The 16,368-nt window shown below is 39.1% G+C and overlaps 1 long non-coding RNA gene across 1 annotated transcript in view; it reads right to left on the minus strand.

Annotated features, from left to right (window-relative positions):
• Positions 1-13,744, minus strand: part of LOC308067459 — a 71,177-nt gene extending 57,433 nt beyond the window's left edge. Inside the window, exon 1 of the long non-coding RNA XR_013929624.1 lies at positions 1-13,744. This exon is cut by the window's left edge and continues 22,168 nt beyond it. This is a non-coding gene — a long non-coding RNA (uncharacterized lncRNA).
• Positions 13,745-16,368: the final 2,624 nt, after the last annotated feature.

Consider the following 16,368-nt stretch of genomic DNA (forward strand, 5'->3'; position numbering starts at 1 on the left):
ACATGATTACCTCCCAAAAATTCCAGACACCAAAGCATTTAATCACAAGCTTAAAGTTAAATGATTCAAAATCTCTGGAACCAGTTTTAGATTTATAATTAGACATATAAAACAGTGCTCCCCTAGAAAATAAAACCTGATCATTTTGCTCCTCTTATTCTTTTTTAAAGAGCTGCTCTTTTTAGGTTTAAAATCTAATAGTGACACAATCATATCTGTGATCAAGTATCTTCTTGCCATAAGATTTTTTTTCTTCACTGATTCAAATGCTGTAACATATATATAGCCCATATATAATGGTGTCTGTAGAGGCTCCATTAATGGACTGAGGCCATTCAGTGGTTTTTTCCAAGCCATCAAATCATTCTGTAGTTATTCTGGGGAAGAAAAAACAACCCAGCTAGAATGAAATATCAGAGGTGGGTACCAACTTACATGATTGTGAAGAACAATATGTGAAAAATGTTGTGATCACCACAGATGAAAAAAATGAGATTAAATTGGTCTTTCTCAGTAATATCAGTTTGCTTCATCAACAACAATGTATCTGGACAATGCGACAGTGTCATTGACTTTCACCATTTTAAAGGCCTTTAATACTGATTACTGCACAGTGAACAAAAGCTTTTCTTGTGAGAAGTCTGAAAAGGTTGATTATATGTACATCACAGCTGAAAATGGATCAGACAAGTAGTAAGTTATGAAAGTATGAACACAAGAGAATAAAACCATTCACTGGGCTTGAATTACTTTAGTTTTATCTTCTTAGGCTGAATTGTGGCTGTGGTCTTTTGCAACTCAAATAAAAAGCATAGATCAAGATGAGATAAAGATAACTGAGTATTGCCAGCATTAGGCAATAAAATCAGTAGCTGGAATGGAAGAAAACTTTGATAAACACATAGAAAAATTGTTAAAAGTTGCAGTGATACAGGCAAAAGCCCTCTGTAGCTACTACAGTCAAGTAAATTAGGCACTAAGACAATAAAAAGATCCAAGCATCTGCTCTTACATTTCTTTATAAAGATGTTTGGAACAGAAATTATTCTGGCCAGCCAAAGGGACTGTCTCTGATATTCCAGTTCAACATGGTTGGAAGTTGATGAGAGTGAGTAACAACTTTCCTATTAGGGCCCACACAGGAGGGTGAACTTAATTCAGAATTCAAAGTTCTGCATTATGCTGGGAGGGGAAGGGGAGAACCTCCTATTAAAAAAAGCAGTTTGTTTCTCAAAAGAATTTTCCAAGGTGCTTTAGAATCATGGGGGTTTTTCCATATCTTGTAAAGAAAAATAAGTTTTAATTACTTTATGCTTGTTTTAGCATGAAAGAGGCAAACAGCCATTACTGAAAGGATGTGATATCAGAATTCATGTTGGTAGCAGGAACTCACACCTCAGTAGGGGCACAGCCCGGGGTGCAAGGCTAGGCAGAGCTTGCAGATAAAATAGTCAGGCAAAAAATCTGATCATTTTCTTTCGAAATTGCATTTTTGCTCTAAAAGTCACAATTAAAAAAAACCATGGAAGCTCCAGTGTTATTCCTGTGAAACAAAGTTCACACTTGCAGAACAAAATATCCTAAATTAAATTTCAGCCACTACATTAAAGGGTTGTTTCCAAAAGATGAAAGTACAGTCTGTGGCAGTGTAGAAGGATAATAGAGGGCAAAAAAGAATTACAACACACTAGTATTACTGAAAAAAAGAGTGTGAGTTGTGATATCCATGAAATGTTAAATTTTCCGCTATTCACAAGGCTCTGCATTCTTAATATCTGTAGAGAATGGTCATCTCAGTTGCTAAAATATAACCCACGTGCTCAAGCCACAGGGCTAAAATACTCTAAAGTAGCCACTACATCCAGCTGATTCTGCCATTTAGCACTTCTCCTGTAACATCAATGGTGTAACCTTAGTCCCCAGAAACTGGAGGGCAAGTTATGCCATTGACCTCAGTCTGATCTGCCTCTAGGAAAGGCAACCGTGCAGTCCCTTAGGGTTATGAGCCATGGGGAAACTCTGGACAGACAGGAAGGGCTCTAGAAAATGGAAATAGCCTCAGATGGAGAAGAAAGTAGCCTCTCCTGGGGGCTGCCAGGAGCCTGAAACAGCGCAGCCGGGTTTTCACCCAGTTTGTCTCAGCTTAGGCACACAGAAATAGAGAAATCCCAAACCAGTGTCTACCTGGTGAACCACTGGAAAGCACTAGATGCAGTATCACGTACAAATAGCTCATGTTAGCCACTGGCATTTTGGTGCTTATGTATGCCAAGTGCAGGCTATTGTACCAAGAAATTCATGCATGCATGTGCTTAGGCACATTGCTTGAACACCAGAAAACCTTGTATTAAATATTGCGGGATACGGCAGACCCCTCGTGCTTTTTCACTAGATGTCACATGCTCCTACGTGCACATATATACATACACATACGCTTGCATGCAACTATCTTCTCAGCTACAGACTAAAACTTGCTAATTTATGTTTGTTAAAATTAGTATTTTTGCCAATCAGAATTAGTCACACATGAAGCATCCTAGGCTTCAAGTAGGCTGTCTTAATTAAAGTTTTATCTGTCATTTAATGGAAGAATTATTACCAATTTTGATCACACGTTTTTTTAACATATCAGTAGTATTGTATTAGTCTTCATATCCCTGTACATAAAGCAAAATTTTTTCTGATTTCAAATGCAGGCTGATTTATTTTACAATGTTTTTACTGCATCCTAGGCTATCTTGGATACAATGCTCTCAGCCCACATAGCACAGAAGCCACACAAACAGGTGAACCCACAAAAGGAAAGGATGCTGCACATGCCACATTTTCATGAAATTTCATACCCTTTGCACAGCTTTGCTTTCACCTGCTTCAGACATTTTCAGCTGCAAAAGGCCATAAGTACTGCTCCTAGGGTCAAAAGAAGGTTCTTTTTTTTTTAATTAAATAATAGTTCAGTAACACTGATTTCTCTAAAGTGTAGTCTATTGCCCTTATGCAAATCTGGAATAACAGCACTGACATGAATGAAATCAAATCTGGAGTCATTCAGGAGCAGCTGAGATCCAAATTCCCTAATCAGTAACATTTTGTTCCAGATTGCAAAACTTCTTGTTCGAGCACAAACGCTCTTTTTACAAGAGTTTAAATGAGTTGTTAGTGACGTCTTCACAGACAGAAATGGAGAATTTATTCGTACTTTATGAAGAACCTCTTCCCCTCTTTAAAAGCACCAGTTGTTTTAATTTAAATATTAATTCTTGCCCTGAGTCTGGTGTCAGCTATACAACTGTACAGCATGTCTTTATCAATGCAGGAGTGCAATGGCACAAAGACCATGCACTTAAGTGAGACATTTCCTCATATTGCTTCCTCAGATTGCTAGACTTAATCCAGGTTTACGTGCCACTCATCTATAAGGGACGATTAGTGCTGAGTTCCTTCCTCATGGAGTCAGTCTAAATTTCAGGGAAGACAAGCAGTTTTCTATATTTTAATTGAAAAGAATGGATTGGTAAATCAAAATGTCCCTTTTTCTAAATAGTCACAGATTCAGAAAGCTGAATCAAGTGACAATATGTCCCAGAAACTGCATCGTCACCAAAACGGCAGCATAAATCAGGAATGCTTTGGTGGCTTGTCTAAGTTCATTTTCTCTTTAAAAAAATAAATAAATAAAACAACTTAGCAGCCAATTGTCCCCTTCTGCCACACTGACGTCAGTAAACACAGAAACCTACAAAAATCTCTTTAAAGTATTTTGACCACATGCAGTGGAGCTTTAATAGGATCAGTCCTTTCCTGACAGGTCACAGAATGCTGCCTAAGTTTAGTTACACTTTATGATTTCAAAGGCTTCTTCCCAAAAGGTACACCCTTTTTTTTTTTTTTTTTTTAAAAAGAGTGCAATGATCAAAGTAATTTTCAGAATGCTATTCATGAGTCCTTTGAGTTAAAAAATGAAACCTAAAGTGATTCCAAGCAGCATTTCATTCTAATTTAAGTGATGCATAAATTTTGCATCACTGTTCAGCTTCCACCATTCAATCACTATAGGTAATAAACAGTTGGTTAAGATATTTACCATTACCTATCAGACTGCAGATTAAGATGTGAATAGTCCTATTAGTGTGAAAGGATACCATGTGTGTGCCAAAAGCTGAAGAGGTGCTCAAGAACTTTAAACCAGCTCAGGGGTGCTGGGTACCATGCAGAATTCAGCCAACAAAATAAAGTGAAACAGAGTAGCTGTCTTTGATTTAATTGCTATCATTTTATTCAAGCTTTAAGCTGTATGGAGCAAAGTTTTGAAAACTGGTAAGTTTAATTATTGCAAATGAAAGGGCGAAAGAGGAATACTTCCACCACTTTCACAGAATCTTTCAAGCGTGTAACACTAAGTAGTGCCATGTGGAGGACTTCAGCATAGATGACGAGCACTTTAGTCTCCACACCAAGTTTATATTTTTATGGTGTTATCTGAAATACCCACTCAATGCACACTGTGTATTTACCTTGGAAGGGAAAGCCAAGCTGTTTCTGACAGGATTTAAACATACCATTCCTGGGGAGTGTACGTTTTCCATGCTTTACACTCAGACTACTGACCGTCCTGCACCAGCACTCATTACATGGTCCAGTGAGAGTCAAGAGCAATCTATCTCCCAAAAAAATCCCAGATTTTTGTTCATTTCACTACTTTTTCTGAAATATAAGGCTTCTCCAGGGGACCAACTTCAGTTTATAAGTATTATAATGACATAATATTCTGGGCACGGTGACTGCAAAGGTACACTCATCACATACAAAAGGTTGTTACCAGAACATATTGTCATCCCTTTGCTATTCTTGGAAAAATTAAGGGGAAAAACACATTAACTGTTACAACAGAGAGGGGAGAGCCACTCGCATCTGTGCCCTTGATTCTCTCCGGTTTGGAGGCTGAGAAGTTAATGTATTCAACTCCTCTTTAACGCCAGCCTTCCCTCGTGTTATTCATACAACTTAACTCCACTGCCTCCTCCTCATCCCTCCTGCTTCGCCTCATGCTTCTCAAAAGGCATTTCTCTGCACGGCACATCAGAAACTAAAAATCTAAGTTGCTATCTTACTTCCAAACCAAGCTGTTGTCAGCATTAAACCTACACAATGCATTACAATATAATCCATTTACAGGGTGTCTTATCATGCAAATAACTCAAGGTGCCTCACAATAAAATAAAAAGGACGAGAGGAATAAACCTCAGCCATTGGAACACACAAAAAGGAAACCTTGAAATTTACTTTTAAACACACTAATGGCTCTTTTCTCCCAGTGAGGCATGAAGAGGGACAGAGCAGAGGATTTGACCAAGGAATTCCTATTAGCATTTGATGGGACTTAAAAGTGCAAATCCACCCCTAGATCACTGGGAGACTAGACTCCTTAAAAGCAGAAACTTCCTTGGTATCTTGAAGAAAGAAGATTCATAAAGGCCCAAGCATTAGAGAAAAGCTTGGTCACCAGAACATCGTCTTGTTGGCTTAGATCTAAAAAGCGTAAGGCCTGAATGGTTTAGGGGCAGGAGCCATAACAGCTCCCGGCAACACAGAAGCAGAAATACCGTGTACAAGTATATGTCAGGGCTTACTTCTGACTCATTTCCAAAAAAGGTCCTGGTTTACATTAATGTTCCATTATCAGTGTAGAAATAGCAAATGAAAGACCCTTTTCCCCTTCCTACTTAATTTGTTTTCATTTTCCATAGTTTTCCTTGGACTGCTACAAACTGTTCTTTGGAAGAGGTGGGTCAGTAGTTTCCTCCCTCTCCTTTGCTCCCCTGGGTCAGAGCGTGAAGCATCCAGAGGCACTGAGCAGATCAGCTGTCCCAGGAGCAGAGCAGGGGAGGAATCAGGACCAAACCACACTTGGACCCTTGTTCTCCCTCTCTCCCTGCAGGCAGTGCCAGCTCACATCATGGCCCACGTTATTCCCCCAGTCAAGCCAAACAAGCTTTGCCAAAATGACAACCAGAAGATGGGGCGAAGCAAATATGCCTCTTCCTCACTTTGGCACAGGAGTGGCAATAGACGCTACACGCCTCGTATGGCACCCAGAAATAAAATCACCGTAGGAGAGGCGACAATTTGAGTCACTATTTTCCTGCTCCTTAGAGCCCAAATTTTAATATAGTAAAAATGTCAAATACTAGAGATATAACCCAGCACTAGGAATAAAACGTGTGAAGGTGCTGCCTCTTCTAGCAGGTTAATGCAACAGTTGCCCACATTAAACCCAACCATCTAGCCCACTGGCTACCACTCAGCTGGAGACCGTGGCTGAAATCAGGCTGAGGAGTGGAAAGACTTGTTGCGCCAAATTCAGGCTGTTGAAGAATCTCTTACTTACAATAATAGAGTACAAGTTTAAAATTATCAGAGATGGAGCTTTATTAGTCAAATATTAGCCTAGATTAGCCAAACACTTTAGCAGGAGTCAGCACTGGCCTGCTGTTCTTTGATCTAAATAGTCACATTCAAGGTATTTCCTTTATTTTCTCTTCATTATTGACCAGATGTACATGCAGGTTCAAATTCAAAATATTTAGTGTGTTCAGCCTTAGTGTACTCAGGGATGGAATAAAGAGGACTGGAGCACCTCAAGCATCAGTAAGTAACTACCACCATAGAATGGAAAACCTGCAGATACCCTGGCAGAGTTGAACTCTTCTTCCTGCTCCCAAAAAAAGCATTTCCAATATCCAAAATGTGCTGTACTTTTTTTTTTTTCATTAGTGGGGATTAACACAGCATCAGAACCATAATACAGCTCTCCATCTATCACATTCTAATTTCACTGAAGAACGTATAACCAAAACGTTGTTCATGACTCATGAATCTATACTAGCTGCCATTATAGAATATTAGTATTACACACCAACATTTGCTCTACTTCTGGAGCTCATTGCAGCCAGCCTCGCCTACAAGCTGGGCTAAGTCTACAGTCAAATAAGCAGAAATCTAAATTGTAATTTTACATTTCTAAGACAGCTTCCTTTCTTTCAGGGTCACACTAGGCATGGTTTCTACCTTGCTGTGAACATTGGCTCTACTCTGATTTGATTGATCTTTTCCTTCAGGATACCCACTTCTACATTCATTCCCACCAATTTAAATCCAGAGTAATACTTAAATAGTGAATGATATTCCACATTTCTAAATGCTATTAGATTGTTGCCTGTGGCCCAGGCTAAGATGTAATGAACTCCTAAAGTTACTTTAAGAAATAAAAGACTAAAGTAAAAATGCAATTTAAATTGGAAAGCACTGTGTTGTTTGACTCCTCTTGCTTCAAAGTAAAAAGACCAATTTATTTGCCATTTGAAGAGGATTAAAGCCTTTCTAAGACACTGTTCCCCCTTCATCTATCATATATTGCTGGACATGTATGGCACCCATGGTTTGTGAGAGCCCTTCCTGGGGGATCATAGCTAATTTCAGAAGAGACAGAGGGATATGTATCATCTGCCTTTCCAAGATCAGAATCATGTCTGCCTTGGTAAGCTAAGCTTTAGCTTGGAGAGAGTTTTTATGGCTGAGTTATAAAAACCCTGGAAACAGGGGAGTTTATGATAGAACCACTGACAGACCCTTAACTATAGCAGTATTCATGGTTACCACTACAAGACAGGCATTATGTTGGAGGGCAGTAAAGTTAAACCTGCCCATAGGGCATTCTGAAATGTTAATGGCCGGTGCATATAGTAAGATTTTTAGCACAGGTGTACTCTCCAAATAAACTTGGCTTCCAGAAATCTCCTCCTTTTCAAAAAAGGGAAGAGGGGGGGTGGGAAAAACAAAAAGGTTTTCATCTATGACACTGGAAACATTTCTGTAGTTGTGAACAACTACATTTGATTAAAATCTGTCAGATTTATCTTCTTAGCAGGAGGGAAGAAATATGTGTTTTCCTCCGAAAGGAAATCAATGTGTCTTTATGATAGATGCAGAGTGAAAACGGGGATGGTGTCACTTTAAATGGTGAGGGAGGAAGGACGGGTAACCCACTGGATATTACCATTAGCTGCTGGCATAATTGTTGTGAGGCAATGCCCCCGTTTCAGATCTTATATTCTGCATTTATAGGACTGTTTTATGGTCACTGACCCAACAGCTATTACTCAGACTCTCAAGGCACAACATCTTCAGTGCAGAGGCACTGTGGGTTTTTTGTTCTCTTCACATTTCTTAATTATCACACCTTAGTGAAATCTCAGGAAAATAAGTCCTTGGCATTTTGCTGACTTTATTAGTGCTGGAGTCCAACTAGCTTTTTTAAAACAGCAGAATAGCAAGAAAATAATTTGACTTGAAATGACACAGAATTTGAAAGCTGCTTATGGCATGCTGGTTGATTTAGTGGCCAAAACAAATATAGCCATTGAGATAATGTATCACCAAAATTTTAAAAAAATATGTATTAATTGAAAAAGTGAAATAGAGCTTGATTAAAAGCAGTCACCTAATGTTCTTATCAAACTGTTTGACCTTAACAAATGCATTATCAGTTTGGATTACAACATCCAGAGTTACCAAACCAAATGCTTTAAAGAAATGCACATATAAATATGCTGCCTATATCCTGGAAAACTTGGAGGCTAAATAGAGAAGGAAGAAATAAGTAGTGATTTCACCTCTGAGCAACTGCACCACAGAAAGATGAAACAACTTGCTCAGTAAGACAGAATTTTGGCAGAGGAGGAGTATAGCCTGTATATCCTGAATGTCAGACCACGGTCCTAAGTAGAAATTCACCCTCTCCTTTTGAAATTATCTTAAATTTAACTAAGCAAAGCCACCACAGTTTTTAATGCCAGGTGATATTCAGCACCGTTCCTTGGTCTGCACAAACCCTTTCCAATAAAATTCTGTCAAAGGAATCAAGAAATGCGTGTGCATCTCCAGGAAGGGTACACAGATTTTTAGAAAGATTTGGAGAAGGTTTCATGGCAAAGGCCCTTAAACTGGGCTGTTATAAGATGAGATTGTTACAAGATTAAATACTCAATTTTCAGACCAGGGAGAGTTCTTGAGCAGAGTCCCCCTAGGAGTTTGTGTTACCAACTGTGCTGATCACATATGGACCAACAACAAACAATTATGCAAGACTATCTAAGCTAAAAGATCCAGGATATTAAAAAAAAAAAAAACAGGAGAAATTCAGTGTCACTGGGTGGAGAGCAATGCAGGTATGATAGACACAGACAGGCTCTAGGCACATCTATGCCAGAAGGATCTCAGCAATTGTGAATAATTCACTGTAAAGCATCAATTCAGTGCTCCGCAAAAGGGAAAGGAAGATAGAAGAATATAAGTAGAGAATGAAAACCCAGAAAATATCTTCATGTCATGTATAAATCCATGATAGTTCTGGTCATTCTGACTCGAAGTAGATGCAGAAGATTATAACACCTTGCTGCCTTTTTGTAAGTAAAGAATAGCTGAAAAAAGAAAGAGGGGACAATATCTGGCCTATAAAATCTGGAATAGAGTGAAGAAGGTAAGCAGAGAATGATTATTCACTATTTTTCAAAATACAATATAAGGCACTTGTTACAAGAAAGTATTTTTCTCCTCAGCACAAATTAAATGATGGAACTCATTTTCATAGATGTTGCAGAGAATAGAAGTCTATATGGGTTTTTTTTAAAAAAAAAAAAAAAAAAAAAAAAAAAAAAAAAAACAGAAAACTTCACTGAGTAATATTAAACATCAGCTTTGGATGTCTTTTAACTACTGATTATGAAACCAGGGGAGTACAGAGCCATCCTTCTACTCTTTCCCCAAATATCTGTCACAGACTGTGCTTGGGTCAGGTTCTGCTTTGGTTTGACCCATCTTGCAGTTTACAATATAATGAACTTTATTACAAAATTTTCACATAGTACATAAAATGGTGGTAATAAAATCTGTGGATGACAGGAAGAATTACTAACAAATGATGGGAGAGGACAAGATTCTGATTCAGAGCAGTCTGTTGTTCTGTATTCCCTGTAACGTAATTAAATACAGCAAAAGTTGGGGAATGAGGCTACTTTTATAGACTGGGAAACTGTCTCAAAACAGTTGAACCTGAAGGATTTAATCTCCACCTCTACTCAGTGCTACAGCATAAAGAGGCCAAAACTCTCTGGAGTCCAGAGCTGGAATAAAAAAAGAAAGATCCAAATAGAAACAAGGAGATTATCTCGTTTCTAACAAAAAGCATTGGTAAGATAAATAGACAGCTGGGTCCAACTCTGCTTTAAAAAGGGAGACAAATAGTGAAGTAAGACCATAGGAGATGAAAATAATGTAGGTACTAGAAACAAGCACTGCTGCGCAACATATAAACACAGCTTCTGCTGTTTAACAAAAAGTAAGGAGTCATCGCCTATTTCTAAGCAGCAGTACCTGTGCGCAGGGAGAATATTGGATATCATGGGACATTTGACCTTGCTACCAACATGACAAGATGCAAAAGTGGAAACAGAAGTTACAAAAACTGTTTTTAAGTAAAATGTGGTTTCCCACTACTGAAAACTGCTAAACCTTGAGACTAGTGGGCTTGAAGTGTTTAAGGCAAAATTTGCTTTCTTAAAAGAACAAAAAATGGTTCTGCTGTAGCTCTTAGGAGAAATTATTTGATCTGTGGATAGAACAGTACAGCTGAAGATAAACATAGGCAAAGGGTTGTTTACCTGCTTTGAGACAACATAGAATGTCTTCTTCGTGGTCCGACTTGGAACACCCGGCAATTTAGATGGACTCATTTGAGAGGGTATGGGGAAAGAAGGAGGATGCTTATGTAAGTGAGAGAAATGCATTGCCAGCCTCAGCATCCACAGACCAAAGTCTTCCTCTTACTACTCTGTGAATCTGGGGCCTTTTCTTGTCTCCTTTTATGACCCTTGTAGTTCAACATTAAGAAAATATTTATGCCTCAGACTTCTGGCATTGGACAGGTACTTGCAATATCAAGAGTAATTCTCACACCTTGGTGATATAATTCAGCTTCTGGTTTTGCCTTATGCCAGTATGATTTTCCACTTGGCTACACCAAAGGTTTTGCAATGCTAGGGATGAGGTGCTGAAGAGGTGGTCAAAATTTTCAGGAGCAATGCTGAGATCTCATAGGTGGTAGCTGGTGTCTGTTCTTTTCATGATCAGGATGGCACTGATCACCAGTTTCAGATCTGAGAAAGAATTTAACCCCAGATCAGATTATCAGGGACAATAGGGAATTCTTACTGGGGGGGATTACCCAGCTGCATTTCAGCCAGTTTCTCTAGCCAATAGTGCTACCTTGCTATGACCTATTCTCTGCCTACACTTAATATTTGGGGAACAAGAAAGGGCAGAGCAGAGGGAAACAACTGTAGAGAGTTTTAAATAGGTTACAATCTCTGGTCTTATCACAGGTAATTTGTAGTATTTAATAGCCCTGATATACAGGAGGTCACATGAAATCGTTTAGAAGTCCTGCCTGGATTCAGTTTCTAAGAATGTATTAATCTCTGCCTGGCATGGGAAAGATAATGGCATTTCCTTCAGTAGAACCTCAGTCAGTGCCAAGAGCAGAGGTCTGACTGTCATCAGATCAGCCAGTGAAAACAAGAGGGGTATTTGGTTGTTTATTTATTGAGTCATTCCAGCTTGATATTGGCATTATGCCAATGCATATAAGTTCCGAGATAAAGAGTTATTCCTAACGATACCAGCACAATCCGTTTCTCCCTATTACGGCACAGAAATCTAGTGCTAAATTAAATCCAATGCCAGATATGCAGGTAACCTGAACCTTGACTTTCAAAGGGAGAAAAGGTTCAGGAGACAAGCTGGGACAAATCCAGAGAAGGGTCATAAAAGTGCAATGAGCCAGATCCCTGCATAAAAGTTTTGCTGTCTTTCAACAGCCCAGCGCAGATTTGAACTTGGAAAGGGCCAAAGGAAACTATTTAAACCCAGGTCCCAGAATGCAGAGTGAGCCAGTGGGATTGCTCAGGAGCCTGAAGTGGCATTTTTTTTATAGAGCAAACAACATAAAGTAAATAAGGGAGACTGACAACCCTCTGTGTACTCTAAAAGAAATCTAAAGTCCCACCGGTGTGCTCTGCTTGTCAGAGAATACAGGAGCAAAATGCAAGTGTGTTAAAAGGCTCTAGTCTGGAAGAACTTTTTTTCTTATTTAAAGTAATGAAATGGTTCAACAGCCTTCTGAGGAGGTGAAAAATCTTGCCTGTCTACATTTGTAAGAGAAGCCTGAATTACCTGCCTTTCCCTTTAAGCATTTTCAGATACAAATCAAACACAGATGGCCCATTATGTTTATGACCTCACTGTCAATTGCTCTAGATAGTGCATGCATTAATTATTGAAATATTTTCATAGTATACAACTTCTTAGTGTTCACATTGTCACAGATAATTTCAACTTTCTGATTAGGAGATATAAACAGTGTTATTTATGAGAATTAATCTCTTGAACGCCACAAATATACTAGCCTTTTTTTAATATAATGGATCTAGCCTAAAAAAAACAAGAAAAAAACAATCAAAAAAACCTGGCCTCAGTCCTGAAAGTCAACATTATGTTAACATTCCCTGCAATACATAAACGATGCCAAAACCTATTACAATTGCAGTAAATTTTGATTACCGGAGTTGTTTGTTATTTATGTCTAGAAGATAAAGATAATATTGGGAATAGCCCTCCTCTTTTCTGTGTATAAATTACATCCATAAAATACTGTGTTTTTTAAACAGTAAAAAAAAACTTGATTGAGGTTTTTGAATTGTTGCAGCTATTCTGCTTCAAGAAAACCACCTTTAGGAAGTGAGCAGACAGTAGCATTTCTTTAATTCTCATTTACTTTCATTAGTTAAAACTCAGCAACTCTAGCCCAAGTCCAGAAAAGTCCACAGAGTAGCGAACGGCTCCTAGGGGTGATAAAGTAATCATTTTCAGAATAGGGTCATCAAAAACACCAGTTTCCCCAGAAACAGCCTGTTGAGTGAAAGTTAAGGCATTCTCCTAGAGGTAACATTTTAAGTTTACACTCTCATGAGCAAAGAAGGGAAACAAATCCAAACCTCCACTTCCTTGGGGATATAGAGGATAAAAGGTGGGGAAGGGTCTTTCTGCCAGATGTGTTTTGGCGAGTACCTTAAGAGCATTAATCAATGGCAGATCCCTTGACATCAAACCAGGATGCCCCTCGTGAAAAGCACTGGCCCCAGGCACAAGCTCTGCACTGCCCACTCATCGCTGAATCCACATGCTGGATTCCTTTAAAAAAAAAGTTTAACCTTGAGTTCCTATACTATTTTTTTCCTCCCAGAAAATTAGATTCATGTTGTAAGAAACTCTTCCAGGTAGGGTCTGCCTTTCTCCAGCAGAAAAGCATAGAAATGTTTATTTCACTTGCTAGTCATTAAAAAAGCCAGCAGATCACTTGGTGATTAAGGTTGCAAGAGGTATACCTGTTTTAAAAAAAAAGCTGCATCTTATTTTACTTATACTTTTATTGCCTTAACATTTCTGCAAGACAAAACTAGAAAGGGAAGGCCAAATTTATGGGGTGAAGAATTAGAAGAGTTAATCCTTCCTAGAATATTCCAGATGAACAAACCAAAAACATGCCTTTTTAATATTACTATTTTCAGCAAACCCCTCCAATAAGCTGATACCATCCAAAACAGCAAAGGTAGAAGAAGGGTGGGGGGGGGGGGGGGGGGGGGGGGGGCGGGGGTAAGAAGAGAAAGAAACATCTCATGGAAGCAGCCCAAGGGAGAAATAAGTTCATGACTAGCACATTTACACCTTTCTTGATTTATTTAAGGTACAAGAATAGTGTAATATGACCTGTTTGCTTCCTTAACAAGCATTTATATTTGCAGCAGATCAAGTCCAGACCCACTTCTCATAGCACAGACACCTTTCACAGCCCTACAGAAGACCAAGAGCAGAGACCTGGGTTCTCTACAGTTTCCCATAAACATAGAAAAAAACCCAAACAAAAAACCCACACCCCTGCTAAAACAGAACAAAAGATTAAAAAACACCACTATTTTTAGCTAAATTTTGTAGTGAAACATCACTATCACCTTTAACCAAGGTCTCCACTTCCACACACAACCAGTAAGTAAATGGTGGTCTGGCTTCTTATAGAGCCCAGATTTGTTCTCCCCGCCCCAAGGAAGAACCACACCAAACAGGGGAGTCGTTTTTGGGTACATCCATGAAAACCTCTCAAACAAAGATTTCCCATCCCCTTGTGTCACTCTTCTCAAAGGCTCAACATTTGCTGCAGATGCTCCAGTAGCTGAAATAACTGAGAAAGAGAAACAGCTGGTAAATAAAAGCCAAAAATTTCCAGGACACCCCTTGCCTCATGAGATGAAAAATTTTAAGTCCTCCAAGGTCCCAGCATTCCTTTGGGCCAATTTACATGCCAGGTCCCGACTGGCTATAAATTCATTGCAGCCCTAGGGCTGTTCCCCCAGTGTGTCCTCTTCCTTGGTGGGTGTTGAGAAGGAAAAGTTTTTTTTTTTATCTAGGAAGAAAAATGGTTTTGTGTAGGCTTTCTGTGGTACTGTTTCTATGTACAACTGCTCTTAATCCACCCTGTTTATTTTATTTATTCTGAAATTTTTAGTGTTATGTATTGCTAGACCTGAGAAATAAAAGTAGGAAAACAAGGCTTCTTACTTTATTAGGGGGGTGGGGGGTGTTCTGTGGAAGGTCTTTAAGCTTTTCCTATAGCTTGAAGGGCTAAAGCTCACACTTCTGATCATTTCAGATGGGTGGTCTCTGTTAACTTTTCAAGGACTAGTACTTATGAGAGATAGTAAATATTAACTCTTCCTTTTTGTTTTTTCTTTTTATCTGTTTCTAAATAGAAAGTAGAGGCCAGCTTAAGCTTCTGTCTGCCTAGATAACTAGGAAGTGTACTGCTTAACTGCAGCAGACCTTTGCTACTTTTTTTCCTATGCATTGTGAAGAAAAATGGATGTTCAGGAAAGGGCATATCCTCCTCAAACATGTTTGGGGCTAGTGGAGGCGGGCTGGCTGTGCAAACAGATCTTTAGGGATTTATGATGATCAGTTTTTCAAGCATTAGGAAAGCCTGAGAGCACATTATTTTTAAATGAGTTATATATTTAGCACTATGCCCACCATTCTTTCAGTTCTAATTTTAGAGGGCAGGGGACAACTCTGGCACTATTGTAGCCTTGTCTAAATTTAATATAGTTGAGCAGCTGATGATTATCGGAGAGATTGCCTTTTTGCTCCTTCAGGAATTTTTCACTCAAGAAAAAAAGTTGCTGTGTAGTACTCTGCTTAGGGTAGTGTACAAGCTGTTGTAGCACATGAGAAAAAGTGTGCTCTGAAGTAGTTTTTTAAGCTCTACCTCTTACTTCAAGTATGGACTTCAGTGACAGGAGAAGTCAATGAAGCTGGTTTGAACAATATTTTTATTTGCCTTCTATAGAAAGAGTAGTAACTTGTGCTGGTATATGCCAGTAGACCAGCCCTGTCCCCTTTCTTGTTGAGTGCAGATGCTGCTAGATAAAGAGCAGAGCTAAGGGTCTTCCAGTTCACCAGTTGCCTTGTGGAAGAGGTGAAAAGTACTGTTCCCATCTGCTTGCCAAATGCCAAGGGTCAGGTGGTCCATCCAGAGCCATGGTTTGAAGACCAGAAGAGGAACCCTTCCAGTCCTGTGGTCTCTTACAAGATAAAGCCCCCCAGTTGGTTTCCCCAGTTACAGGCCTGGGTAAGTGTGGCCTTTAACTCTTACACGGGCTTCAAGATAGTCTAGACCTCATGTGTTGTTTTTCTTGCTGTGGCCATAGTGAGCAATATCGTCTTCAGCAGTGTCTCTCTGAATTTGTCAAAATATATGCTATTCATGTTTCATGGAAGCAGGGAGGATTTTTAAGTGTTCATAAGTGGTTAAAGGCAACATACACAAACACTTCAGCATCAGAGGCAAGCTTAATCTGCATAACACTACAGTGTCAAAGACTCATTTTAGACAAAGGGTCTTTAATGAAAAACGCTCTAAAAAGAGGCCTTGCAACTTCCTATAAATATTGGGCTTTCTGCCTTCCTTCTGAGATACAGTAACAGCCTCAAGAGGGATTATTGATGCTGGCAAGTTTAAGCAGTCCTCAGAAGTTCCTGACACTGTGTACAGCATTAGATTTTTGCATATGGTTCCCCCCACACGCACTTAAGTGTTTTGAGGTTGGGGTGACTGCAGGGCTCTGAGAAAGCAAGATTGATAAAGCAAAGCAATCGGAGTTATTTCCTATGCATGAAATTGATTAAATGCTTCACTAAATGGCT

Source organism: Falco punctatus, assembly GCF_963210335.1.
Source record: "Falco punctatus genome assembly, chromosome: 7".
Taxonomy (NCBI): domain Eukaryota; kingdom Metazoa; phylum Chordata; class Aves; order Falconiformes; family Falconidae; genus Falco; species Falco punctatus.